The sequence below is a fragment of the Mustela nigripes genome, chromosome 3, assembly GCF_022355385.1.
Source record: "Mustela nigripes isolate SB6536 chromosome 3, MUSNIG.SB6536, whole genome shotgun sequence".
NCBI lineage: Eukaryota > Metazoa > Chordata > Mammalia > Carnivora > Mustelidae > Mustela > Mustela nigripes.
In genome coordinates, this window is record NC_081559.1 from 99,106,693 (window position 1) to 99,128,075 (window position 21,383).

At 35.7% G+C, this 21,383-nt stretch overlaps 1 protein-coding gene and 1 long non-coding RNA gene across 3 annotated transcripts in view; one reads left to right on the plus strand and one right to left on the minus strand.

Moving 5' to 3' along the window:
• Positions 1-21,383, plus strand: part of DPP10 (dipeptidyl peptidase like 10) — a 599,077-nt gene that overhangs the window by 360,478 nt on the left and 217,216 nt on the right. The window lies entirely within an intron of this gene.
• The window catches only part of LOC132013062 (uncharacterized), a 32,568-nt gene continuing 24,225 nt past the window's right edge, over positions 13,041-21,383 (minus strand). The window contains exons 2-3 of the long non-coding RNA XR_009402865.1: positions 18,388-18,570; positions 13,041-13,170 (exon numbers count right to left, since the gene is read on the minus strand). This is a non-coding gene — a long non-coding RNA (uncharacterized LOC132013062). The remainder of the gene's footprint in view (positions 13,171-18,387; positions 18,571-21,383) is intronic.

Genomic DNA, 21,383 nt, shown 5'->3' on the forward strand with positions numbered 1-21,383 from the left:
GGAGAGGGAGAAGCAGGCTCTCCACTGAATAGGAAGCCCGAAGTGAGGCTCAATCCCAGGACCCTGGGATCATGACTTGAGGCAAAAGCAGACTCTTAATGACTGAGCCACCCAGGTGCCTCCTATCCTATTTTTAACTTTTTTGAGGAAGCTCTTACTGTTTTCCACAGTGGCTACACCAGTTTGCATTCCCACCAACCGTGCAAGAGGGTTCCCCTTTCTCCATATACCTACCAACACCTGTTTCTTATGTTGTTGATTTTATCCATTTTGACAGGTGTGAGGTGATATCATTGTAGTTTTGATTTTTATTTCCCTGATGATCAGTGATATTGAGCATCTTTTCATGTGTCTGTTGGCCAGCAACTCTCCTTGTGTTCATGTGGGGATCAAATGAGATAATCCATGTGAAATGCCTCAGACAGTGTTGAGCTCATAGTAAATATTCCATAAATGAGAACTCTCCGTATTATTACTAGTGTTATTATAACGTACATCTTATATGTAAAGGAACTAAGTATTAACCTTAACAAGTAAACAAGATATTTTTTCTTTCTTTTTAGTATCTTTACCTTTTGATCCCTTTCACTTACTTCTCCCACTTATCTCCCTGGCCACCACCACCTCTGGCAACCACCAATCTGTTTTCTATATCTTTGAGCTTGTTTCGTTTTATTATTCCACATATAAGAAAGATCATAAGGTATTTGTCTTTTTGGTTTTGTTAAACTAACTTCTATTTATGTTATTTTTGTGTTCTTGTAAACATAATTTTTTTGAATTTTATCTTACTAATATGTAAAATAGACTTTTAATATTAACCTAATAGTCACCAAGTTTGCTAAAATAACCAATGATGAAAGTTGTTTTGAAGATTCTTGATAATTTTTTATATTAATAATTGTATCATCTGAAAATAAAAATACTCTTACTTCCGTTTTAATGATTTTTTTTCCTCTCCTCATTGCAGTGGCAATTCATTATTCATTTTCACTTACCTTACAAAATATAATTATCTTCATCTGATAGTTCTAGCCTCTGAGCCATCCAATTTGTCATTTGTTGATTATCTTTTTGCTTTGGAATTGGGTCATTTTCTTGGTCTTTCTGTATCTGGTCATACTGGATTGTATCTTATGAGTATTAAGTTGTATAGGCTCTGGACTCTATACTTTTTCAAAGATTGTTTATATATATTTTTTATTTTAGCAGGCAGTTAACTTGATATGCTCAAATTACAAACTGTCACACCTACAATGTATAGTGGCTCACATCTTCCTTGTTGTTGTTTTGACTAAGTGGTAAGTTTTCTTTTATTTCCAGTGTTCCAAGATTCATTCCTTATGCACCACACCCAGTGCTCCATGCAATACGTGCCCTCCTTAATACCCACTACCACCAGGCTCACCCAATCCCCCACTCCCCTCACCTCGAAAACCCTTGGTTTGTTTCTCAGTGTTCACAGTCTCTCATGGTTTTAATTCTTTTTACCATCTCTCATTTTCCACATCAGTGATTCAGTGGTCAACAAGGAACTTGGGCTGAATTTATTCATTGTATTAATGATTCACTTCCCCTGGGTCTCTCCTTTCTGCCCTTTAGTCTTAGGCAGCCTGTGTTATTCCACATTCCATTGTTATTCTTTCTCCTAGTTCCTCTGACCAGTTTCCCTTTTAGTCTGTTTCTACTAAAACTGCAGGTATCCTAAAGGTAAAGCACCAATAAAATGGGGATTTACTATGTGCTGGTCACTTTTTCTCCACACTTTGACTCTCCTCTAGAAGCTCCCTTCTTTGTTCAACATCCAAAGCCCTCAGGTAGTGCTTTTTGTATTTTATCTAAAATTTACTGCTTTTATTTGTGTGTGGAGCTCATATCTCTGTCACAAAAGTATAAACTTCATGCCCAGAAAATTTTTTAGTAACTAAAAGAATAATGCAATAAATTTTCTCTCCAATGAAAGATACAGATTTTAATAAGTTATGTCAGATTCATTAGCATATATTTTGAAAAAGAACAATAATGGTACATTCCTGGAACTTTTATTTACATATGAATCCTATTAAATGTAGTAGTTGATTTCAATTTATATATATATTAAAATGCACTGGACTAAATTGTTCAGGTAATCTATTCTTGTGCATCTTTGGGGAAATGATTTCTGCTTGATTGCCTCTAAAGCATGGTTCATTCACATTTAATTAGCATAAGAGTAGGCCACTTATAACATTAATCCACAAAGCTGAATTTATAATTTGTAAGATATGGCAACTTTGAAGTTGACATTTCTTTTATATCAATGAGATTGCAGCTGCAGATGAAGTGCAAATGGCATATTATGCAAAATAAAAGTTTAATTATGAGGAAAAACTTCAGTTGAATATTTCTGTTTGATTAATAATCTATACGCAGATACCATCTTATTTAAATTTACACAAAAGCGTAACTGCTGTTGAAAAATTGGTACAATTTAACAGGCATACTAATCCAAGTCCCTTTCCCATATCCTCTGTGTGTAGGCAAAGCTAGTAGTCACTTCAGTGTGAACTGGCCTTTTTAGAATTAATGCCCAGCGAATAGAAAAACAGTAAAAATCTTAAGCAATTCTATTTCATGCTCATTCAGTTATTTATCTTGTCCATGTCCTTTTTTGGTGCTTATGAGGCTAAAATATCTTCTTCAATTTTGGCCTAGATACCTACTTCTTAGAAGAGGAAAGCATTTGTTCATTTGTTCAAGCTTTTTAAACTATGGCTGATATTCCTGGGGATTGTGCTAGTTTGCCAAAGAACATTTTATTGACTAGAACTGAACACTGGGACTTGTTCAAGTAAAACATATTTCATCTAAAATAAGATGGATTTCAGTTTTCCCATTATCTGGACTTCTTTTTTTTTCTTTTTCTTTTTTTTTTTTAAGATTTTATTTTTTTATTTACATGACAGAGAGAGGGAGATCACAAGTAGGCAGAGAGGCAGGCAGAAAGAGATGGGAAGCAGGATCCCAGGACCCTGAGATCATGACCTGAGCCGAAGGCAGAGGCTTAACCCACTGAGCCACTCAGGTGCCCCCATTATCTGGACTTCTAAATGGTATTAACTTAATCCTTAAATTTAATTTTTGTTTGTTTTAGTAGCTCTATCACTCTTGTAACAACAGCGATGCAAACACCAACTACCCAAGTAAAAATCCGTAATTAAAGGCTGTGTCTTTTTTACATTAAATACTGTCAAATGAGGGGTTTACCACCTAAAATTTGTAATGCAGATAAATAATGTTAAGTGTGTTCCTATTAACGTTGATCCTACTGATACAATTTGACTATTTGGCTAAAGTTCTATCTCATTAAATAGGAATCTATAGGGGCAAGAGAAGGAATTATTATTTGAGCTAACAAGCATTAGATAGCGAGATAGCAAGCCTCATTCCTAACTAGTTCGGCAACAATAATTAATTGTATAACTTCCGACAAATCATTTGACCTCTCAAGGCCTCTGTTTCTCCAACTGTGAAATTAGTTGTATTTTATATTAAATCACCTTTAGATTCCTTTTTTTCCTCAAAAATTAACATTTCTATTAATAGTACCCTGAATGCAAGCAAGAATTTGACAGCCTCTGAGTAAAAGTCTATTTTTTCAATAGAATGGAAGGCACTAAGTCATGATTCCCCTCATAATGTCATTCACCTGTATATATTTTGAGGCCTCAAAGACCTATTAGATACGGTCTTTATCTGAAGGAATGGACTACTTTTATGGAATGACAAGTTTGTACATAAGAAAACATGCATGTTTCAAAAAGTGATACAGAAATGTATAAATTTCCAAAGTCAATGTACATTTTTAACTCAGAATCTTGAAAAGACCTTATAATCAAATTTGTATCATATTAAGTAGTTTATTTCAGTCCTCTGTTTTCTGTTTATATTAACATCTGTGTCTAGTGAGAGGGATTCTCTCATTCAGTATCTAAAAGAATTTCTTCAAAAATACTTTCTTTGACATTTCTTTTTGCTCTTTCAAGCCATATCAATTTTGCCTTTATTTTTCTTTCTACTTTTTCATGTGAGGTTGCTGATCTTATGAGACTGGGATTTTTATGAAAGAAAAGAAGATCTTCCTTGCAGGTATATGTTTTATGTGAGAAAAAAAACATATATATATATTTGCAGGGTTACATTTCTTTAAGGAGTCAGTCATTGTTCAGCCTGGGTACAGACAGATCACATACAGTGGCTACAGGGAAGAAGTCAGAGTTTTGCAAATTGCTTTATTTGCATCTGCCAGGGATTCATTTAGTGTCCTAAAAAAGCCATTTAGTCACTGGCTATTTTAAATAACATTATAGTGAATAGACGTACACATAAATTGGCATATGGCTGTCTTATTTCCCTGAAGTAATTTCCATGAAGTATAATTATTATTGACTAGCTTGAAAGTAAATAATTTAAGAAAAATGATTGTTATTCAAGTCCTTGATATATATTGGTCTATTACCTTCCAGAAAGTCAGTACATTGGAGTGATTTAAAATCATATTTGCTTTTAACGCTTGTCTATATTCTAGGTATTGTCACTTAAAAAATGACTCCATATAAATTTTCCCATCTGATAATGGAAATACTGGAGGAAAAATAATCTAGATTTGCATCAACATTTCCTAGTCATTGGCCTACACTTTCTTCAGTTGGTGACAGGGCACCATATTGTCTGTGAGTTGTGACTTGGAAAAGGCACAAAAAGGAGTCCAGTCTCAACTTAGACATTGGTAGAGACCAAGAAAATAGGACAGTTGTGTTTTCTCAGCTTTCTCGGTGCTCCCTGGTTCCTGAAGACATAGGTAAGGTAGGGTGTCAGCTCATGCACCTGTGTAACATTTGGACCTAATGAAACTTGGCTGAAAGAACTTGGCCTCCCTTCAGCTGTGTTTTTCTTTGGTTTTCCTGACAGCTAGTATCATGTCAGCTTTAGGAACAGAGAAAAGGAGAAAAGGCACCGTCTCACCAAGTGCAATGCTGGTATATTTTTAAGGCTGTACTTTGTGCAAAATACATCTTAACCATTTCAGAGCAGTGATAGTTCTGCCTCAGAAGTTTCATCTATGAACATATTTGGCCTACTATCCAAGAGGCAGGAAAAGCATGGGTTCATTTTTTTATTTCTATAAGGTAAACTATTTATGAGATCATTTTTATCAAGAGGCACTTATTAAACAACAATTTCTCCAGACTCTGAACTTGGTGTAGAGCTATGTGTAAAAACTTAAACTAAGGTAAACACCTAGGAGTTTACTTCTTAAGAAAGACACAAAGTGCATCAACAACCGAATGCTGAATAAGAACATGCATTTATAAAGACTTGGTTTATAAAAGCAGAGAGGTAATAAATGTAACTTAGGTTGTTGGAGAAAACACAAAGAAAGGGGCAAACATAATTGGAATAAACCTCTCTTCAAGCTATTTTGACAGCAGTACCTTTTGAAATATTGCAGTCTTTCAGGATCTGTAGATGACTTTTCACACAAATTGATATTGTGTGACTCCAAATGGTGCTTTTAAAATGCAAAACAGGTGATGACAGCTGATTCTGTAGGTTGTCCTCTGGAGGGGGTAGCCTGGTACTCCATTTTCAGCATATGTCCACTTTCTACCCTTCCCTGTATGTCCCTCCGAAATTTAGTCTTCTGGCATCAGCCTTACATAGGAAACTATCTCAACTTCTGATTTAATATCAAGCTGCTGATGGGCAATTCTCACACCTGTCATTTCTTCTCTGACCCCAGAGGGACTCTCTCACCCTAGACTACTTGCTCACTCGATGCAACATAACAACACTCTGAGCCTGAACTGGTCAGCCAGTGTAGTTCTGTTCTGTCAAGGTAATTGCTATCATGATTCACAAGCACTATCTCTTTCCCTCAATGAAATGTCACTCGGATTTATTCTTCCGCCTTCACCTTGAATACCATCACCTAAATCCAAGCCTTTTTATTTCATGACCCTACATCTGCAAGAGTCTCTTAAGTATTATCTCACTCTCTTCAGGGTGTCAGTATCAATATTCTTGCCCATTATACTTGTGTATTATGTTATTTATTCTTTGAAAACATTAAGTAACCAACTCTTTGCTATCCCCTTGTCAAAACTCCTTTGTAAAACTGTTAAGGCTCTATATCACCTGAAAGTCTCCAATTTCATCTCTCATTCTTACTACAAAAGGTTCAGGAAACATTAGTTACCCAAAGAATTATAATGTTTTCTATTGTATTTTTTCTTCTTTTCAAAATGTTTGTTATAATTTAGTAAGTGACTTCATGATCCACTACAATTTTTTTTTATAACTTCTTGCTTAAAGATGAGTTCTTTGGAGTTTTCCATGATCTCACAAGAAAATATGAGGATGATTTGATGATGGTAATGATGCAAAGGAAACTAATCAGTATTAACCAGCTTTACAAGAATAGATGGATCATGGCTATACTTTTAGAAAATGAATGAATTTCATAATTACCCTTGGGGGCAGATGATGATTAACAGGCATTCATTGGGCATTATCTGTTTCTGAGATACTCCATATGTTTTATCATTTAAGGCTAATAAGAAATACACTGTATTTTGCTCTCATTTTGAAGTTGAGAAGACTAGGAGTTAGATGTATTATACTTCATAATTTTTCTACATAAACAGTTTGTGAGATGAAGTTCAAAATTTTAAACTTTTCTATCACCCAATGCTGTCTCCCTGAATGTTAAATTTTTAAATAAAGCCATGCTTCACTAATAAACTTAATTTCCATTTCCTAATCTTCCAAATCCTAACCAATGGCCCATTCTTAGAACTCAAAATATTTCTTTTTTTGACTCAATATAGAATTGAATTATATATCATATATTTCAGTAACTATAATCTTGTTAAGGCATGAGAATTAAGATCTATTAGCCCCTGGATAATCTTCTGTGGAACTCCTATGAAGTTTCCCAGCTGGAAAGGGGTAGTACTTCCTTACATTTAAATTTTATAATCTGAGAGAATAAACAAAAATGGAGGAATTGATAGAAAGGGAGGTAGAAGGGTAGATGGGAAAGGAGGTAGAAAAAAGGAAAGAGGACAGAAAAGAAGAAAAAAAAAAAAACGTGTTTCAGTGTCATAACACATAAGCAAGAATTGGGAGTCTCCAATATTGAAATCCCACTCACAGATATGCAGATGTAAGCATCGAGTCCTAACTGACCAATTGTACAAGTAAATAAACCAACCAATAAACCAACAAAACAACTTGCACATGGCATCTTCTCACATACTCCATGCACCCAGAATAAAATTCCATTGCTTATTTCTTTTCTAAATGCCTTCATAGATATTGAAATTGGCATGTACATAATTGAAAATTATTGAAAAATACCTAATTTGGTATTTGTCATTTCCCAAACCCATTTTTCTTTCCAAGAATCTTCACAAATTTGTAACAGGTTTGTGATTCTTCATCTTGTGTCTAGGTCATCCTCTTAGTCATTCTTTGCTCCTGGAAAACAGGTTATGTATTACTTGATTTGCCATTCATTTAGCCCATAGTCTCTAGAAGACTCTTCTCCCATCTTGGTAGTTAGGTATGACTATGACTTACAATCTTACAGAACCTGGTGACTTAATGGCAGGTTAATTAATAATTGAGTAGCTTTCCAAATTGTGAATTAAGCTCTTTGCTGTAATCTCCAGTCTTTCTAGATTCTTTTCTTCCCCACTTTTGCTAAATATTTTCCCAGCTTTGTGCAACTTCTACATTTTTTTCATATTCTGATTCAGTCCATACTGAGAAAAGGATATTTTCCTCTCAAATTTAAGTGAAGGACTTGGCACTTGACAGTGGTTTCCTTCTTCTTTAGCCTGGAATAAACTATAGAGAAAAGAAAGGGAAGGAAAGAAGAGGGAGAGAGAGATGAGCAATCCCTACTAGTTGTCAAACATGATATATTCCAGCCCAGAATATTCCCATCTTGGGGTCAAAGGAAGGAAAATGTACTCAAAGTAAATTATTTTAGAACTTTTGCTTTGCCTTTTAAACTCAAATTTGGTCAGCATTTCTGGAGGACCTACTGTGTGATCAGTCCATCTTCTCTTTCAACTTATCAATGGCACCGTGAGTGGAAATTATTATGTATCAGGCAGAATCAGCAACTAAGCCCTGACAAGTTACACACCTATTAAAAGTCACACAAGTTTCAAACCCAGATCTCATGACTTCAAGGTTCAATGCCTTTGCTATTCTGTGTATTTTTAGTTGATGTAGTGTTTCTCTACAGAGTTGTTGGTAATATGCAAATTTCTAGCTAAAATTTAAATTGACCAATAAGTTAGTAAAAAGATACTGACTGATTCCTAACATAATATTTTTTTTTAAGATTTTATTTATTTATCGGGGGGGGGGGGAGAGCGAGCACAGGCAGACAGAATGGCAGGCAGAGGCAGAGGGAGAAGCAGGCTCCCTGCCGAGCAAGGAGCCTGATGTGGGACTCGATCCCAGCACACTGGGATCATGACCTGAGCCGAAGGCAGCTGCTTAACCAACTGAGCCACCCAGGCATCCCCTTAACATAATATTTTTAAAGCATTTTAATTAACATTCCTATTGGTATTTTGCAAAACTAAAATGTTATTGTCTCAGAAATAATTGTTCAATAAAAGTAATTTTTAAGCATTGATGACAATTTAAAAAGCAATCTTAATTCCTGAAACAGCAAAAAAAAAAAAAAAAAAAAGCCTTTTAAGATTCAACAGAGGAAACATAATCATTAGATATTTATTTCTCAGTATGCCCTTACACACTTTTTTTTATTTTGAAAGCTGCTGAGAAAATTAAAATAAGTTTTCATTAACATTTCAAGAATTATTTTACCTAAAGCAATAGGTTCAAATTGAACTGTATATCTAGAAGACAAAACCAAGCTAAACCAAATGACACTACTTTAAAACATAAGTCAAAATGTGTTCCTGTTTTTTCTTGTCTGCCTCATCCCATGTAACTCGTCAGTGAGCACTGATTACTTTCCTTTGAATTGTTTCTCTCCCTTTCCTGTGGAGAGGTGGGTTGTTGGATCTAGCAGTGGATTACAGCTACTTGTAAACACCTGAGTGGAGGACTCTCAGCCTCTCTAATAGGCGAACACTTTGAGTTCACATGAGCCTAGGATTTTTGAAGGGATACTTTTCAAGCAGGGAGGAAGGATGGTACATCTGTTCACTAGATTCATTCCTGTCTATAAAGATATCACCAAAGTCCACGTTAAAAGCACAGGATGTGAATGCCAGCCACTGCTGATTTCCTGGGCTAGTTCTCAAGGAGGTTTCTGCCTGCCTGGTCAGAATCTGGTATAAGTGTTCCTACAGCAGAATTCTTACCCCACAGAAATTTTCATCCATTACTACTTTGGGAGATAGAAAATGATGAAAGTCGTGTCAGGCAAAAAGAGAAAGAATGAGCTTTTCATTTTCCTCTTTTGCCTCCATTAGAACTGGTCAGTTGAAATCTAGTGTGTCTTTAACCATCTCAGGTTGAGATGATGCGTAAGTAGCCTGTGATTCCAAATTTTCTAATAGTGGGAAATAGAGTTGTGAGAAGCAAAACCAAAGATTTGTGGAAAACTTTAAAAATTAAAGCCTTTTAAAATTAATTAATTAATGATAAAGTTAAGATAATTAGTTAATTAATTTAACTAATGAAATGATGTTAGCTCAGATGAAGTACTCTTGTGGCTTTATCCTGATGTCTATCATCTTGTCAGTGACTTGGATACTAATGTCAAAGAAGGCATACTTACCATGTTTGTAGATGACATAATTCTGGGAGACTTGGCCAGTATATTTGCAAAACGATACAAGTTAATTCAAATATATCTCAAAGTATAGGAAATTAGAGGTTTCCTCACAAAAGGAATAAAAGCTCACAGTAAAAGTAAACCAATGAAAGCAAACATATTTACACAAATATATAGGGAGAAGAGCTGTTTGAGAACTATCTGTGAAAAAAGCACTTGAACATGTTAATTATTTACCTATAGTACAGTTTGTCAGTCAATAGCATAATGTGACTATTAAAAAAATCTCAAGTCATTTTAGTAGTATGTTTAGAAGCAATGTGTAAAAATACAATCAAATAATGCTTTCATTGCACTCTATTGTTTCTTACATCCTTTAGCATTTGTTACAACTTAATATTGATTCATTTCTTTAATGTGCATATTTCCTGCTCGATTGTGATCTTTACATTACACCTGTTTTACTACTACATGTTCATCCTGTACTTTTATATAGTGTATTAGTCGATCCAAGGTATATGTTCACAGTGTCTGATTCATGGTATATAAGGATACTTTGATGGGACTAATATAGCAAAGCTGGGACCTGGGTGGGTATATCATATATTTTAACCCAGGAAACAAGCCCCAAATCATGTGAAAATCAGACAGAGATTTAAATTGAGCATATTTTATTTTAACTATTCTAAAGCTTAGAGATATCTCAAAATGGAGTAGCCTGGACTTCTAATTAAACATGGTGGAATGAAAACACCTTTGTACTTGTGGCCTATTAGACACCAAATCGTATGAGAGCACAGGGGCTTACTAAATAGGGAGAAAGCCATGGTCCTGAATGATAAGACATTTCCTACTCCTTTTCCCTGCTGAGATCCAGAACCCCTGCCTGGTAACTCTACTGTCTCATAAAGGAATTTGGAAGGCTCTTATCTGAGAATGGTTAAGTCCAAGAGAAAAGATTCACAGATGGTGGCACAGAATGATCCCAAATAAAATGACCATCTCATCACTCTACAAGGAAGATCATCATTCCTCAAACTATGTACATGATAAGAATTTCCAATCAGTTTTTAGGGTCTCTTTCTTAAATGTGAAGAATTCAGTAATGGTCAGATAGTGTGAAGAAGTTTGCAACATGAGAGAAACAATAGTAAGCAAACTTGAGAAAGAGAACATGTAAGTAACAGAGAGTGTGGGGTGCATAAGAAAAGAGTATCATCAATATCCACAACTAAATTTCAAAAGATCTTTAGTTAACAGAAAAATGTTATATTAAGGGATATTGGGAAAGGAAAAAATAAGTGTTGGAAAATAAAAATAAGTCTGAGGGATACAATTTTTTAAATTAATATGAATTTTATTAGATGAGATTGAAGATATAGAAAAAGAATAAAGAGATTTAGAGATATAATAAAAAGGGAGAAATTAAATAGAAGACCAATCCATATATGTCTGTGTAAATTCCAGAAAACACACAGAGAAAATGGAAAAGACACTCTTCTTAAAATTTTAGAACTTTCTACATTTTCAGGATATGTGTTTCTAGACTGAGTACCAATAGCAATGGTTAGAGGGGGAACATTCACACAAGAACACATTGTGAAACTCCAGAATGTAGAAGATAAAGAGAAGATCCTAAAATTATATAGAAGGAACCAGTAGATTTGGCAATACAGAGGATGGATTATCAGAAGGAGTTTTCTCAGTGGAAGTGTTAATATTACAAGACATTGGTAAGTACCCTCAAAATACAGAGGGGAAATTATTCCCAGGGCACAGATCCATCCCTCATCAATACAGAATAATGTCAGAATGGAGACATTTCCAGGTATAGAAGATCTCAAAACAACAACTTTCTCAGGAAACTGCTAGACAGTATTTAAGGGGAAAAAATGGATGAAAATCACAAAGGAAAAGGACATGAGATTGGTACCCAGAAGTCAGAAGATCTATCAAGGGAGACTTGAAAAGGGAATTATCAGAATGATAGTGAAGAGATTGTCAGGATGGCATTTAGAATCAAGAGAATGGTAAGCTGTTACATAGATATGTCCAACTTAAAAATAAGTAAAAATAAAATAGTAAACAAATAAAAAATATGCAAGCACTCTGATAGAAAACCAGAGCCTACTCTGACTTTCACAATCCATTTGGAGAGTCTGGGAGTGAATTAACTTTTGTTACATAGAATACTAAGAAAAAACTATTTTAAAGAAAGAATTATTTACTTTAGTGAAACCGAAATTGATTCACATTAAAAAAAATAATGGCTCTGCTCTGGATATTATTTATATAATCATTAATAGTGAAACTATGAAATTTTTACTTACTAAAAATTATAATAAACTTACACTGAATGAATGTATAGATGGAAATAAGTAGTACTTGGTGAGGATAAGAGTGGATATATGAATGTTACATCCTCCTCTTTGTTCATGGGAAGTCAATAGAGAATTATAAGAATCTAAAATTGAGAAAATGCTGTATAATTGTTATAAACTGCTGCATGACCAATGATCTACCAATTTACTAGCTTAAAACAATATTAAAGATTTGTTATATAGTTTCCATGGATCAGAAGTATGGAAATAGCTTTACTGGGTGGATGGGGTCTCTCATGAGATTAGAGGTAAAACATTAGCCATGTCTTCAGTCACTCAGGGTTAACTGGTTTTCAAAGATCTGCTTCTAGAATGAATCACTCACCTGTGTTCCCCATGTGGGTCTATCCATTTAAGACTTGTAGTCTAGTAGCTGCCTTTCCAAAGAGTGAGTGATTCAAGAGAGAGCCCACAGCAGAGGAAATGTTTTCTATGACCCGTCTCAGAAGTCACAGATTATGTTCACAATATGGAATTTGTTGATAAGATCAACTCTATATTTATGGAGTGAGCAGACTTGACATAGATAAGAATACCAGGAGAAAAAGATTATGAGGTCTGTCTCTGAGACTAGCTATAACAGGCAGTGCACATGCCTGTATATGTGTGTGTGTGTGTGTGTACATGTGCAAACACACACTAAATATGTCAATCCCAGAACCACTTCCAATATAGCTAACAAAGAGCTACATGAGTAGAGTTCTTAGTATTTGCAAAAGTATACATTCGGATCTATCCATGAGAATGAAACTGCAGGTCTTGGATCTTTACTTCCTAAAATGCTTTTGAATCATCTTAATCACTGAAAGAGATCTTGAGTTACCTGAGGATCTGCTATATGCCTCCTTCAGATTCTCATTGTTGGCTACCCAGCACCACTACCGTGGTACAAAGAGGATATGAGTACTTGGAATTGGCCTCTTTGCAGTCATGTCTTGAAGAGTCATTGCCAGTACTGAGTAGGATGGTAAAGAAAAACTAAAAGCAAGAAAAAGACGGAGAAAAGAAAAAAGAAAAAACAATAGTGACCAAAATGAATATCTTTGGAGAACATACTTCTTAGTAGAACATTGATATTTCTAGGCATGTCAGGAAATGAATCCAACCACTTGACAATGGTTGAAAATTGGTATCTTAAGACATGGGTCTTTTTGTCTACATATCTATATTACATCAGATCGATATGGCTTACATTCTCACAGTGAAGAGGAAATAGAATTTTAATAAAAGCTGGGTTGTGTGACTAATATTCTTGAATTGTAGTGCATAAAAAACCTTCATGCAGGAAATGAAAGAGAAAAAAAATAACCAAGATCCTAACTTTTCATTAGGGGAATGAAATGTAAAATGATTATAGAAAATAGATCATTTTCAAATTAGTATTCTGCACTTCAGGGGAAGAGCGTATTTTTCTCCTGCATAAATTATGTGGGAACACATTTCAAAAACCCAATCTTAATCTAAGCAATGAACATTTCAAAAAGTAAATTAATATCTTCAAGGGAATGAAATACAGCATCTTGGGGAGCCAACTCTAGCGCCACAGTAATTATGGCTTTGCCAACATTTCCGCGAAAAGTCTGTTTTCTCCTGCCCTCCCAGCCTTGTTGATGATGGAAGTTAGTGTCTGTTCTCGGCTTTGAATACAAAGCTGACCTATTTTTTTTTTCCTTCTTTAAGTGAAACTCCTTTATAACAATATGACTTTTAAGTTTTCAAATGCATATGTATAGTCTCCAATTTCTCTCATGCTTCAACTGTTGTAGCTTACAGATAGGAGGGACATCATAGAATGACTGAATTTTAGGATCAAACCTTGGAATCATGTTACTGAGGCCGTATCATAAGCTGGGGGGTGCGGGGAGGAGGGCAGCCCATAACCTTTAAAAAGTACTGTTCTTAGAGCCAGAAGCCCTGTATTATTAGCCTGGCTACTTATTAGAGGGGTTGCCTCTAGTGCCGTGAGTCTCTCATTTGACTTTAAGGCGACTTTTTTTTTTTTTTTAAATGTTCAGTTAGCCACTGTATAGTACATAATTAGTTTTTGATATAGTGTGCAAAATTCATTACTTACGTATAACACCTTTTTTTTTTTTAAACTTGTAAAATGAGAGTACTGAATTTGATGGCCTCCGAGATCTCTTGTGGGCCCTACATTATTCGAGGCTGAATGGAGAGGAAAGGTTTGAACCAAATCTAGAATACATATCTCTTTACTCTCAGTTTGGCATCTTAACAGATATCAGATGTATGATTTTTTGGTTTCTTTCCCTTCCTCCCCCCTTCTTTTCTTTCTTTATTATTTTTATTGTAATACAGTTGAGAACATTTAACATGAAAAGAAAACACATATAACATGAGATCTACCTTTTTAAATATTTAAGTGTAAACCATGTTATTTTTGACTATAGGGATAATACTGTTCAGAAGACTAGTTAGAATTTGTTCATCTTAAGTCACAGAAACTTATGCTTTTGATTAATAACTAACATCTCATTTCCCCCTCCCTCCCTCTAGCAAAGAGCATTCTTCTCACTGATTCTGTGAATTTGATTATTTTATTTTTTTTAAGAGTTTATTTATTTATTTGACAGAGAGATCACAAGTAGGCAGAGAAGCAGGCAGAGAGAGAGGGGGAAGCAGGCTCCCTGCTGAGCCGAGAGCCCGATGCGGGGCTCAATCCCAGGACCCTGAGATCATGACCTGAGCCAGAGGCAGAGGATTAACTCATTGAGCCACCCAGGCACCCCTGAATTTGGCTATTTTAGATACTACACATAAGTGGAATCTGTGACTGGCTTCTTTCACTAGCATGATGTCCTCAGGGTTCATCCATGTAGTCACATATGGCAAACTTCCCTTTTTTTTTTTTTAAGGCTGAAATCTGTTCTGTTGTATGTATGTATCACAATTTTTTAAATCCATTTACCCATCAGTAGATATTAGGAATGTCTCTACATCTTAACTATCATGAATAGTGAGTGCTGCTGTGAATGTGGGCTACCCAGAATTAGGATTGCTGAGTGATATGGTGAAAATACTGTAACCATTCAGAATACATTTTTAAGCATATCCACCTGTGTCACTTCCCTATGGCCCTCATTAAATACAGATGTGGTGGGACATGTGTCTAGCCAAAATCCATAGTTTTATATTCCAATCAACTTCTGTGTGCTTGCCTTGACATCTTAATATGACCATATTAATGTTTTGATAAAGCATGAAATGCTCCAAACAAAATCTCATTTATGAAGTAAGACCCCGTACCATTGGCATTTGGTGACTATTTGCCAGGATTTTGTCCTCTGGACCAAAGGTTGAATGTCATTCTGGAAATCACGAGTATTTGATTAGAATATAGCCCTGTATTAGTTTAGTGTGATGATTATCCTTGTGAGTTTCTAGCTAACTATTTTCAGGGTTATTTTATAATGTGGTTTGTCTAAATGACCTCAATCCTGAAGTTATATTTTTGTGTGTGTAAAATCCACTAGAAAGTGCATAACTATAGCCATAATTTCATTTACACGTTTTTTCCACACATATAGTAAAGTAGCACATATCTTTCAAGCTCTCATAAGAAACCTCTAATTGGTTATATCTTCTGCCAAAATATAGTAAGTGGGAAACGTGTTTTACGGTCAGAAAAACCTAGATTGGAAACTCATTTCTGCATGTTAGAGTTACTGTGATTCTGTGAAGGTTAATAATATCCTAAGACTCAGGACAGTCAGTCTAACAGTGCTTCTCTTTTAAGTTGTGTGTGTTGATATTTATTTTAAAGATGTATGTGAGCTTAAATGAACTTACGAAGTAGAGATATTATTATGCCTAGTACAGTTAGATGCATTAAATATGCAGAACATGAGTATTTTTTTTTAAACCACTTCCATCACTTTCTATTTAATCACAGTAAAAATATCACAACTGGTAATTTTAAGAATAATCTCACCACTAGGCAAAGCTGATAAATCAATTGTATAAAATGGGACATAAAGCAAAGAATGTGGTTTTTGTTTGTTTGTTTGTTTGTTTATCTTTTGAATGATTGTAACCAGTAATGTTACATGGCTTTCATACTTTGCTGCTGAGAGAGAACATATGTAGCCAAGAGCTCAAGGAATTATATTCTCATAATGTTTAGTGGTTTGTTTCTGTAACTTGGGGCTGGAGTGATTTCTAGGAAAGCCAGATGCTTGGGTGCTATTTTTATGTAGATAGAAAGGAAATCTCTCCATTTACAGGAAATTTCTGGCATGGTATTTTCTAATTTGGTAGGTGACCCGGTAGGAGTCTCATATTCATCAATGAAGCTCAGGAATTTCCAATGCTTGGCCTAGCGCTTACTAAACACCTAGGATGTATTTGAAGGGACAGTGCATCTGTGTTTTCTGATTTATATGTGCTGATAGAATATCTTTTTGGTCCTTGGTGTATAGCAATTCTTACGTTATTGTATTATCAGATCAGTTCTATGCCTCAGTGTCCATGAGTTCTTTATGGATAAGTGCCCCCGGCTTATTTATCTAATAGGATTCCCATCCTTCTGTTCTGTAAATTTCTGCTGTCAAGGCACCTATGCACAGAGCAGGATCAGTCTTCTAGTGTTCTTTCTCCTTTCCCGTTCAATTCCTTGACACAGCCTCCATTTTCAGAGACTCTTTCTGACAGCTTGACCAAATACAAAGATACATCAGTTCTCTGAGTCTCTTTGACACTAAGAGCCAATACCTTACTGTCTCATTTGCATTCCCACAGACAGGACTTTGAGGCGTAGATTTAAAGTAGAAGTAGATTATTTGGGAAATGAGTTTAAGTCGCCCCAGTGGAAACTGGGACAGGGAAGGATAGGTACATTGTCAAGGGTACGTTGTCAAGCATGATATCATTGGAGAAACTAGGATTTAATCCTTTTTGAGAAGCCATAGAAAATGTCATAAAACACATGCCTCCCAGTTACTGCAGCAACAGCCCATGGGAGACACAAGAGTGGAATGAGTCCTTGATTTAAAGGTGACTCTAGGGGCACCTGTGTGACTCATTCAGTTATTTGTCTGCCTTGGGCTCAGGTCATGATCTCAGGGCCCTGGAATCTAGCCCATGTTGGGCTCCCTGTGCAGCAACGAGCCTGCTTTTCTGTCTTTCTCTGCCCCTCCCCCATCACGCATTCATGCTCTCTCACTGTCTTTCAAATAAATAAACAAAATCTTTTTTTAAAAAAAGTGAATCCAGGTCCATTCATTACCAAGTACTTCTATGGACTGCTGAAGGGAAATTGAAGAAATCACTGGGGCAGAGCAACAAAGGTAAAAGTCAGAACATGGCACTGAGGTGGTAGGGGTCAAAGAGATAGGAGACGAGAACTGAAGTGTCTACTACGATCATGTTTCAAACTTATTTATTAGGCAAATTTATAATAGGATATAACTTTGGAGATCAGTTTCCAGCTTATATATCTCAAAAATGTTGTTGAGAGTATTTTAGCTGGAATAGTTTGTGGAGTAGAGCTATGAATGCCCCTGGCAAGACCTGCCTGTGTAGTGTACTCAGGCCTGCACCAATCACCCTTGACTGCTGGTTAAAATTTTCTCTGAACTCTGCTATTTTATAGAGGAAGTTACTATCTTGAGGAGAAGTGAAGTGACTTGCTTAAAGGCACTTGGCAACCAAAGTACAAGTCTCCCAAGTGTCCATGCAGTGAGCACAGAGATTTTGCACCTGGGTAGCAGTGAACACTGCATACATATACATTTAAAATGTTTGTGTGGAATAAACATTAAATTATTGTGTGGACTAGTCAAATAGCCCTGTAATTTTCTATCTCTGAATTTGTCTCCTCCTTTCTCATGTAAAATAATTGTTGTATATGCACAGAGGCAGAGAATAAGAAACAATCCACTTTAAATTGCCCCAAGTCAGTAAAAATATTTGCACATTTGCAAGTCAGTAAAAATATTTATTTATTCTGTTGGAACTACCCTGTTGCCGGGACCAGTGAAACTTGCATGACGCCTGCTGTAATTCTAAGAGGCTGTCACAAACAAAATGCTGGCTCCCCTGAGTAGCTCCAGCTCTTCCGCCATTAGTGCCTAGTGTTGTCCAGCTGGGTGAGTGGGTAATCTTTGTGTTCAGGGTTCTTAATGAGATGGTATCTAGTTGGGAAAAGACAAAAATTGAAATACTGAGAATGAGTACCTTTTAAAAGAATATATCCTTTCTCTATTAAATTCAGATGATATTTTTCTCTCCTCTTGGCTTGTTATATATCCCGTCTCTTCTGTAGAAGGACGCTTGCTGAATTACCATTGACCCCACAGGCTAGACAAATACAACTTCTGATCATAAGGTCATAGCATATTCTCAAGTTGCTGCAGTTATCTGTGAGAAAAGAAACCCAAGCAAGAGGATAGTTTTTTGTTTGTTTGTTTGTTTTTCAAGAGGATAATTGTTAAAGAGAAAGGGCAGAGCAACATATTTTAAAATATATAAATAAAAGATGATAACAGTCATTTCATATTAAAGAAAAATCTAGAAACCAGTGCTTCCAACTGGGAAGATACATCTGTTTAAGTTTATTGAAATTTATAGAGATCAAGAAAGTAACGCCAAACCTAATATTTTGTACAAATAAAAGAGTCAGCAATTTAACATAGCATTTGGAACTTCATCTTGAAGTCCCATTCCTTTTTCTTTCCAGAGGAAATTGGAATGGAAATTATACTAGAGAATGGAGTTTGATAATACATTTTGAAAATGTTACGTTATATTAATTGAATAGAGGGTAGAGATATACGGGATTAGTCTGAATTGTTAAACTAACCATTTCAAAAACCAAAGATTTCTCTTTTCTGATATAGGACCTGTGAAATTATTAGCAATTATAAATAATTCAGACTTGCTTAGATTTGATGAGTTGCGATTTAGATGAAATAGGAAAATAACTTCATTTGTTAAAAGTGTGTAAATCCGCTTTGGAATCCCAAACTAGGATACCCAGCTTCATTTTATTGTAGCTGTGGTTAAGATAGGTTTGCAGCTCATATTCTGGGCAACATGGTGTATTATCCTAGGGAATTGAAATGAGCAATGGTGATCATGAAAATACTATTCTGCACATAAAGCAAATATCCATTGTGTGGTAATTGTATGCTAAGTATGTTATGTGTGTATTACTTCATTTAATTCTCATAAATCTATGTGTTAGATACTGTTACATTTTTTTTCATTTTCCCAGTGAGATAACTGAGCCATAGAGAATTAAGCATAATGACTTTGGTTAGGCAGCTGGTAGGTAAGGGACCAGCTTTACCTCTTCAGTGTCCCTGCTGTAACTGAAGTAGGAATAAAGACATTCTGATTAGCACAAATATGTTTCAGTATTGAAACAAACAAACAACAACAAAACATTTCCTAGTGTTAAATTGGCTGTTACTCATCTATAAATATGTCTGTTTGTATACACATATATACATATAAGTGTGTGTGTGTCACAAATTGTAGTATTACTGCAGGTTATGTTTCTTTCATTTTTTCTTATTGTCTCACTTTTTAATATTTGACAGAGTTGGCCACAACCTCTCTCTGGACCCTGCTATTTCCTTGTATTCCCAGATAACTGCATCCTTTTGGCTGGCCTCTTATCCCTCTGATAGTTACTTTTCTGCCTTCTTTAGAGACTTCTTTTGCCTTTCCAAACAACATTGGTGTTTTCTAGTGTCTTATTTTTATACTACATCTTCTTCTTGGACAATTGCCCCTGTTTAACCATTGTATGATGCTACTGACTCCAGTTCAGCCTACTCCAGAATTTTAGTCTCTTACACCCATCCATTAAAAGTTTGATGTACATAAACTCGATGTAAGAAGTTTATGTACATATAAGAAATTGTATTTCCATTGACCTGTTCTTATATCCAGTCACCTACACTAGAACCCAGAAAGTCCTAATTGACTCCTCTTACTTCTTCATATGCCCCCAGTATTAAACTTCACTATCCAATCTTCATTCACTCATTTTTTTAAAAGTCCAACATTTATTTGCTATGAAATGTGTTTAATACAGTCATGATGGATATAGTACGTAACACCTGACAGCAAAACCAAATGTTTAATATAATATATCATGCAAGGGTCTGTATATACACGATTAAATTCTTTATATACATATTTTTAAATATTTGTATATTAGAAATTTTTCCAAGTGCTGGGATATAATTATATACATGACTAAGTACTGCCTTCATGAGGCTTATATGCTTGTTGAGGAGTTGGAATTGAGGGAAGAAATCTATAAAGAAATAAACACGTTTTTTTTAGTAAGGATGAGTGTTTTGAAGAAAAGTACAACAGTCAGTTGATAGACTGGACAGAGGTTAACATTTTAGCTAGAATGTAACCTTAAGTGAAATGTATCACTTAAGTGAACTGTCTTTGTTGTAAATTACCACTGAGGCTGTCAGAAGCCATAAAAGCCCTATCTATGGAGGTGATAGTTAGGCTTATGAATGAGGAAACCAGGGGATTATTGTGGAGTTGGAGAAAGAACATTATAGGCAGTGGGAAGAGCAAATTCAAAGGTCCTGAGGAATGGACAAGTTGGCACATCTGCTGGTTTCAATTACTGTTATATTTGCTCCCTGAAATATTTCTCTGTTTACTACCACTGGTCATACCAGGTACTCTAGGCTCTGGTTTTTCTTCCTGTAGATCCACTATTCACTGTGGAGCCAGAGATACTCATTTATCTAACATACAGATAGGACTGTGTGACTTCAGTGCTCAAAACGGTCTAGGATTCCTGTGTACAGCTGTGCACCACCAACCGTCACAGGCTGTCATTCACTTCAACTGTGATGGAAATATTACTCCCTGCAGTTGTATGCTATGGTAGCCCTGAATTACATGCCATCAGTAGTGAGGGGGGAGTGTAAATTCTTTATGGAATTCTGTTTTCTTCTCGATCTGCAGTGTGACTTTTTTTTTTTTTAAGATTTTATTTATTTATTTGACAGAGAGAAATCACAAGTAGTCGGAGAGGCAGGCAGAGAGAGAGAGAGAGGGAAGCAGGCTCCCCGCTGAGCAGAGAGCCCGATGCGGGACTCGATCCCAGGACCCTGAGATCTTGACCTGAGCCGAAGGCAGCGGCTTAACCCACTGAGCCACCCAGGCGCCCAACTGCAGTGTGACTTTTT